We start from the raw sequence: 7,967 nt of genomic DNA on the forward strand, positions 1-7,967 counted from the left end.
TTCCTGGTGGAATCCCTGAAGGACTTCCTGGTGGAATCCCTGAAGGACTTCCTGGTGGAATCCCTGAAGGACTTCCTGGTGGAATCCCTGAAGGACTTCCTGGTGGAATCCCTGAAGGACTTCCTGGTGGAATCCCTGAAGGACTTCCTGGTGGAATCCCTGAAGGACTTCCTGGTGGAATCCCTGAAGGACTTCCTGGTGGAATCCCTGAAGGACTTCCTGGTGGAATCCCTGAAGGACTTCCTGGTGGAATCCCTGAAGGACTTCCTGGTGGAATCCCTGAAGGACTTCCTGGTGGAATCCCTGAAGGACTTCCTGGTGGAATCCCTGAAGGACTTCCTGGTGGAATCCCTGAAGGACTTCCTGGTGGAATCCCTGAAGGACTTCCTGGTGGAATCCCTGAAGGACTTCCTGGTGGAATCCCTGAAGGACTTCCTGGTGGAATCCCTGAAGGACTTCCTGGTGGAATCCCTGAAGGACTTCCTGGTGGAATCCCTGAAGGACTTCCTGGTGGAATCCCTGAAGGACTTCCTGGTGGAATCCCTGAAGGACTTCCTGGTGGAATCCCTGAAGGACTTCCTGGTGGAATCCCTGAAGGACTTCCTGGTGGAATCCCTGAAGGACTTCCTGGTGGAATCCCTGAAGGACTTCCTGGTGGAATCCCTGAAGGACTTCCTGGTGGAATCCCTGAAGGACTTCCTGGTGGAATCCCTGAAGGACTTCCTGGTGGAATCCCTGAAGGACTTCCTGGTGGAATCCCTGAAGGACTTCCTGGTGGAATCCCTGAAGGACTTCCTGGTGGAATCCCTGAAGGACTTCCTGGTGGAATCCCTGAAGGACTTCCTGGTGGAATCCCTGAAGGACTTCCTGGTGGAATCCCTGAAGGACTTCCTGGTGGAATCCCTGAAGGACTTCCTGGTGGAATCCCTGAAGGACTTCCTGGTGGAATCCCTGAAGGACTTCCTGGTGGAATCCCTGAAGGACTTCCTGGTGGAATCCCTGAAGGACTTCCTGGTGGAATCCCTGAAGGACTTCCTGGTGGAATCCCTGAAGGACTTCCTGGTGGAATCCCTGAAGGACTTCCTGGTGGAATCCCTGAAGGACTTCCTGGTGGAATCCCTGAAGGACTTCCTGGTGGAATCCCTGAAGGACTTCCTGGTGGAATCCCTGAAGGACTTCCTGGTGGAATCCCTGAAGGACTTCCTGGTGGAATCCCTGAAGGACTTCCTGGTGGAATCCCTGAAGGACTTCCTGGTGGAATCCCTGAAGGACTTCCTGGTGGAATCCCTGAAGGACTTCCTGGTGGAATCCCTGAAGGACTTCCTGGTGGAATCCCTGAAGGACTTCCTGGTGGAATCCCTGAAGGACTTCCTGGTGGAATCCCTGAAGGACTTCCTGGTGGAATCCCTGAAGGACTTCCTGGTGGAATCCCTGAAGGACTTCCTGGTGGAATCCCTGAAGGACTTCCTGGTGGAATCCCTGAAGGACTTCCTGGTGGAATCCCTGAAGGACTTCCTGGTGGAATCCCTGAAGGACTTCCTGGTGGAATCCCTGAAGGACTTCCTGGTGGAATCCCTGAAGGACTTCCTGGTGGAATCCCTGAAGGACTTCCTGGTGGAATCCCTGAAGGACTTCCTGGTGGAATCCCTGAAGGACTTCCTGGTGGAATCCCTGAAGGACTTCCTGGTGGAATCCCTGAAGGACTTCCTGGTGGAATCCCTGAAGGACTTCCTGGTGGAATCCCTGAAGGACTTCCTGGTGGAATCCCTGAAGGACTTCCTGGTGGAATCCCTGAAGGACTTCCTGGTGGAATCCCTGAAGGACTTCCTGGTGGAATCCCTGAAGGACTTCCTGGTGGAATCCCTGAAGGACTTCCTGGTGGAATCCCTGAAGGACTTCCTGGTGGAATCCCTGAAGGACTTCCTGGTGGAATCCCTGAAGGACTTCCTGGTGGAATCCCTGAAGGACTTCCTGGTGGAATCCCTGAAGGACTTCCTGGTGGAATCCCTGAAGGACTTCCTGGTGGAATCCCTGAAGGACTTCCTGGTGGAATCCCTGAAGGACTTCCTGGTGGAATCCCTGAAGGACTTCCTGGTGGAATCCCTGAAGGACTTCCTGGTGGAATCCCTGAAGGACTTCCTGGTGGAATCCCTGAAGGACTTCCTGGTGGAATCCCTGAAGGACTTCCTGGTGGAATCCCTGAAGGACTTCCTGGTGGAATCCCTGAAGGACTTCCTGGTGGAATCCCTGAAGGACTTCCTGGTGGAATCCCTGAAGGACTTCCTGGTGGAATCCCTGAAGGACTTCCTGGTGGAATCCCTGAAGGACTTCCTGGTGGAATCCCTGAAGGACTTCCTGGTGGAATCCCTGAAGGACTTCCTGGTGGAATCCCTGAAGGACTTCCTGGTGGAATCCCTGAAGGACTTCCTGGTGGAATCCCTGAAGGACTTCCTGGTGGAATCCCTGAAGGACTTCCTGGTGGAATCCCTGAAGGACTTCCTGGTGGAATCCCTGAAGGACTTCCTGGTGGAATCCCTGAAGGACTTCCTGGTGGAATCCCTGAAGGACTTCCTGGTGGAATCCCTGAAGGACTTCCGGTGGAATCCCTGAAGGACTTCCTGGTGGAATCCCTGAAGGACTTCCCGGTGGAATCCCTGAAGGACTTCCTGGTGGAATCCCTGAAGGACTTCCCTGGTGGAATCCCTGAAGGACTTCCCTGGTGGAATCCCTGAAGGACTTCCCGGTGGAATCCCTGAAGGACTTCCCGGTGGAATCCCTGAAGGACTTCCGGTGGAATCCCTGAAGGACTTCCCAGGTGGAATCCCTGAAGGACTTCCCGGTGGAATCCCTGAAGGACTTCCCGGTGGAATCCCTGAAGGACTTCCCTGGTGGAATCCCTGAAGGACTTCCCGGTGGAATCCCTGAAGGACTTCCCGGTGGAATCCCTGAAGGACTTCCCGGTGGAATCCCTGAAGGACTTCCCGGTGGAATCCCTGAAGGACTTCCCGGTGGAATCCCTGAAGGACTTCCCGGTGGAATCCCTGAAGGACTTCCCGGTGGAATCCCTGAAGGACTTCCTGGTGGAACCCTGAAGGACTTCCCGGTGGAATCCCTGAAGGACTTCCTGGTGGAATCCCTGAAGGACTTCCCGGTGGAATCCCTGAAGGACCTTCCCGGTGGAATCCCTGAAGGACTTTCCCTGGTGGGAATCCCTGAAGGACTTCCCGTGGAATCCCTGAAGGACTTCCCGGTGGAATCCTGAAGGACTTCCCGTGGAATCCCTGAAGGACTTCCCGGTGGAATCCCTGAAGGACTTCCCGGTGGAATCCCTCGAAGCCGAACTTCCCGTGGAATCCCTGAAGGACTTCCCGGTGGAATCCCTGAAGGACTTGCCCGGTGTGAATCCCTGAAGGACTTCCCGGTGGAATCCCTGAAGGACTTCCCGGATGGTAATCCCTGAAGGACTTCCCCGGTGGAATCCCTGAAGGACTTCCCGGTGGAAATCCCTGAAGGACTTCCCGGTGGAAATCCCTGATGGACTTACACCCCGTGGAATCCCTGAAGGACTTCCCGTGGAATCCCTGAAGGAGGCTTCCCGGTGGGAATCCCTGAAGGGGACTTCCCGGTGGAATCCATAAGGACTTCCGGTGAAATCCCTGAAGGACCTCTACCCGACGGTGGAATCCTGAAGGATCTTCCCGGTGGAATCCCTGAGGATTCCGGTGGAATCCTGAAGGACTTCCGGTGAATCCCTGAAAGGGGAAGGACTTCCCGGTGGAATCCCTGAAGGACTTCCCGGTGGAATCCCTGAAGGACTTCCCGGTGGAATCCCTGAAGGACTTCCCGGTGGAATCCCTGAAGGACTTCCCGGTGGAATCCCTGAAGGACTTCCCGGTGGAATCCCTGAAGGACTTCCCGGTGGAATCCCTGAAGGACTTCCCGGTGGAATCCCTGAAGGACTTCCCGGTGGAATCCCTGAAGGACTTCCCGGTGGAATCCCTGAAGGACTTCCCGGTGGAATCCCTGAAGGACTTCCCGGTGGAATCCCTGAAGGACTTCCCGGTGGAATCCCTGAAGGACTTCCCGGTGGAATCCCTGAAGGACTTCCCGGTGGAATCCCTGAAGGACTTCCCGGTGGAATCCCTGAAGGACTTCCCGGTGGAATCCCTGAAGGACTTCCCGGTGGAATCCCTGAAGGACTTCCCGGTGGAATCCCTGAAGGACTTCCCGGTGGAATCCCTGAAGGACTTCCCGGTGGAATCCCTGAAGGACTTCCCGGTGGAATCCCTGAAGGACTTCCCGGTGGAATCCCTGAAGGACTTCCCGGTGGAATCCCTGAAGGACTTCCCGGTGGAATCCCTGAAGGACTTCCCGGTGGAATCCCTGAAGGACTTCCCGGTGGAATCCCTGAAGGACTTCCCGGTGGAATCCCTGAAGGACTTCCCGGTGGAATCCCTGAAGGACTTCCTGGTGGAATCCCTGAATGATTTCCTGAAGAAATTCCTGGTGGAATTCCCGAAGCAATTCCTGGAGAATCCCTGCAGGAATTCCTGGAGAATTCCAGAAGGAATGCCTGGAGAATCCCCGAAGGATTTCCGGGAGTATCCCAGATGAAATTCTTGGAGAATCCCTGAAGGAATTCCTGGAGAATCTCTGAAGGAATTCATGGAGAATCCCCAAAGAAATTCCTGGAGAATCCCCGAAGGAATTCCTGGAGAATCTCCGAAGGAATTCCTGGAGAATCCCAGAAGAACTTCTTGAAGAATCCCTGAAGGAATTCATGGAGAATCTCTGAAGGAATTCCTGGAGAATCCCCGAAGGAATTCCTGGAGAATCCCCGAAGGAATTCCTGGAGAATCCCCGAAGGAATTCCTGGAGAATCTCAGAAGAAATTCTTGGAGAATCCCTGAAGGAATTCCTGGAGAATCTCTGAAGGAATTCATGGAGAATCCCCGAAGGAATTCCTGGAGAATCCCCGAAGGAATTCCTGGAGAATCTTCGAAGGAATTCCTGGAGAATCCCCGAAGGAATTCCTGGAGAATCCCAGTTGAAATTCTTGGAGAATCCCTGAAAGAATTCTTGGAGAATCCCTGAAAGAATTCATGGAGAATCCCAGAAGGAATCCCTGGAGAATCCTCGAAGGAATTCCTGGAGAATCTCCAAAGGAATTCCTGGAGAATCTCAGAAGAAATTCTTGGAGAATCCCTGAAGGAATTTCTGGAGAATCTCTGAAGGAATTCCTGGAGAATCCTCGAAGGAATTCCTGGAAAATCCCCGAAGAAATTCCTGGAGAATCCCCGAAGGAATTCTTGGAGAATCCCTGAAGGAATTCCTGAAGATTTCCCGAAGGAATTCCTGGTGTATCCCAGAAGAAATTCTTGGAGAATCCCCGAAGGAATTCCTGGAGAACCCAGAAGAAATTCTTGGAGAATCCCTGAAGGAATTCCTGGAGAATCCCCGAAGGAATTCCTGGAAAATCCCAGAAGAAATTCTTGGAGAATCTCCGAAGGAATTCCTGGAGAATCCCAGAAGCAATTCCTGGAGAATCCCCGAAGGATTTCCGGGAGTATCCCAGATGAAATTCTTGGAGAATCCCTGAAGGAATTCCTGGAGAATCTCTGAAGGAATTCATGGAGAATCCCCAATGAAATTCCTGGAGAATCCCCGAAGGAATTCCTGGAGAATCTCCGAAGGAATTCCTGGAGAATCCCCGAAGGAATTCCTGGAGAATCCCCGAAGGAATTCCTGGAGAATCCCCGAAGGAATTCCTGGAAAATCCCAGAAGAAATTCTTGGAGAATCTCCGAAGGAATTCCTGGAGAATCCCATAAGCAATTCCTGGAGAATCCCCGAAGGATTTCCGGGAGTATCCCAGATGAAATTCTTGGAGAATCCCTGAAGGAATTCCTGGAGAATCTCTGAAGGAATTCATGGAGAATCCCCAAAGAAATTCCTGGAGAATCTCCGAAGGAATTCCTGGAGAATCCCCGAAGGAATTCCTGGAGAATCCCCGAAGGAATTCCTGGAGAATCCCCGAAGGAATTCCTGGAGAATCCCCGAAGGAATTCCTGGAGAATCCCCGAAGGAATTCCTGGAGAATCCCCGAAGGAATTCCTGGAGAATCCCCGAAGGAATTCCTGGAGAAACTCGTGAAAGATATCCCAGAGGATCTACTGTAAGAATTCTTGGAGGAAGGAACTGGTGGAATTCCCGGATGAACTTCTTAAAGAATTCTCAAAGAAACTCCTGCAGAAATCTCCGAAGGAACTGCTGGAAATATTCTCCGGGGAACTCCTGGAAGAATTATCGGAGAAGTTCTTGGTGGTTAACATGGGGGAATTTGCGGATCAACTTTTATAGGAACTCACGAAAAAATCCCAAGGGAATTCCTGCAGAAATCTCCGGAAAAACTTCTGGAAGAACTCTTGGTGCAACTCTTCCCGGAGATATTCCTCGAAGAATTCACAAGGAAACTGCTGAAATCCCCTTAGGAACTTCTGGAAGAACTCCCAGAGGAGCTTTCAACTTTTTTCGGGAGTTTTTTTTATGGAATTCTTCCAGAATATGTACGGAATCTCCCGAGGAGTTCTTACGGTACTCCTCCAGGAGCACCTCCAGAAGACATTTCCCAAAGAATTCTTGAAGAAATTTTCAAACAACTTCTGGAATAATTCTCGAAGAGTTTCTCGAGGAATTCCTGAAGAATGCTAGAAACTCCTGAAGAATGCTAGGAACTCCTGGAAAAAATGGAAAAATGGATGGATTTCCGGAAAAAAAACTCCTGATGGATTCTCGGAAAGAAATCCTGATGGATTCTCAGACGGAACTCCAGGTAAATTCCCAAAAGAGATACCAGGTGCATTTCGGGAACGATCTCCCCAGCGGGAAAGCCTGGAAGAACTCAAACTGGGAACTCTTGAGAGAGGAATCCCAAGCCAGAACTCCTGCAGGAATCCCCAGCCAGAACTCCTGAAAGATTCCCCAGCAGTAACTTCTAGAGGAATCCCTAGCGGGACGGGAACTCTTGGAGGAATCATTAGAGGGAACTTCTAGAGGAATTCTTGGTGCGGACTGCTGGTGAATTTTCGGAAGAAACTCCCCAGCGAGAACTCCAGGAGGCATTCTCAGCAAGAGCTCCTTGAAAAATCCCCAGCGAAACTCCTGAAGGAATAACCAGCGGGGATTCCTGGAGGAATAATCTTCTGGTGAAATTTTCAGCGGGATCTCTTGGAGGGATCCCCAGCGGGAACTCCTGAAGAAATCCCCAGCGCGATCTCTTGGAAGCATCCCCGGTGGGAGCTTCTGGAGATATCCTCGGTGGTAGTTTCTGTATTTCGCGGTGGAAGTGCTGGAGGATTCCTCTTTGTGGAAGTTCCCGGTTGTTTATTTCTAGTGGAGTCCGCGGTGGAAACTCCTTGATAAATTCCTGGTGGTATCTTCTGGAACAATCTTCAGCGGGAACTCCTGGAGGAATCCCCATAGGGAAGTTCTGGAGGAATCCTCGGTGGGAACTCCTGCTGTATTTCCGAAAATAAAACTGCTGGAGGACTCCCTAGCGATAGTTCTTGGAAAAATCCACAGCGGAAACTCCTGGAGGAATCCCCGGTGGGTGTTTCTGGAAGGATTTCACAATGGGAGTGGCTGGAATAATCCTCTGTGGAAGTTCCTGAAGATCATCTGAAAATCCTCTTGCGATTTTATCCACCACCAATAAACAAATAAATACTCCTGGGGAATTGTCCAGCATTCCTTAACGGGGTATCCTTCAGGGGAATTCTCTAGCAATTCCAACCGTATCTCCCGGGAACCGTTCCATCCAAGAATTTGATGGCAATTTTTGCCACCACTGCTTCTTCCGTGAAATCTTCCTGCAGTTCATGCCACAGATTTCTTCGGAGAAACCTTCCAAGCATTCCTTACGAGGAATTCTCCAGTAGTTCCTCTCAGGGAATGCAGGATTATTTTGAA

The sequence above is a fragment of the Aedes albopictus genome, chromosome 2 (genome assembly GCF_035046485.1).
Source record: "Aedes albopictus strain Foshan chromosome 2, AalbF5, whole genome shotgun sequence".
In the NCBI taxonomy this organism is placed as follows: domain Eukaryota; kingdom Metazoa; phylum Arthropoda; class Insecta; order Diptera; family Culicidae; genus Aedes; species Aedes albopictus.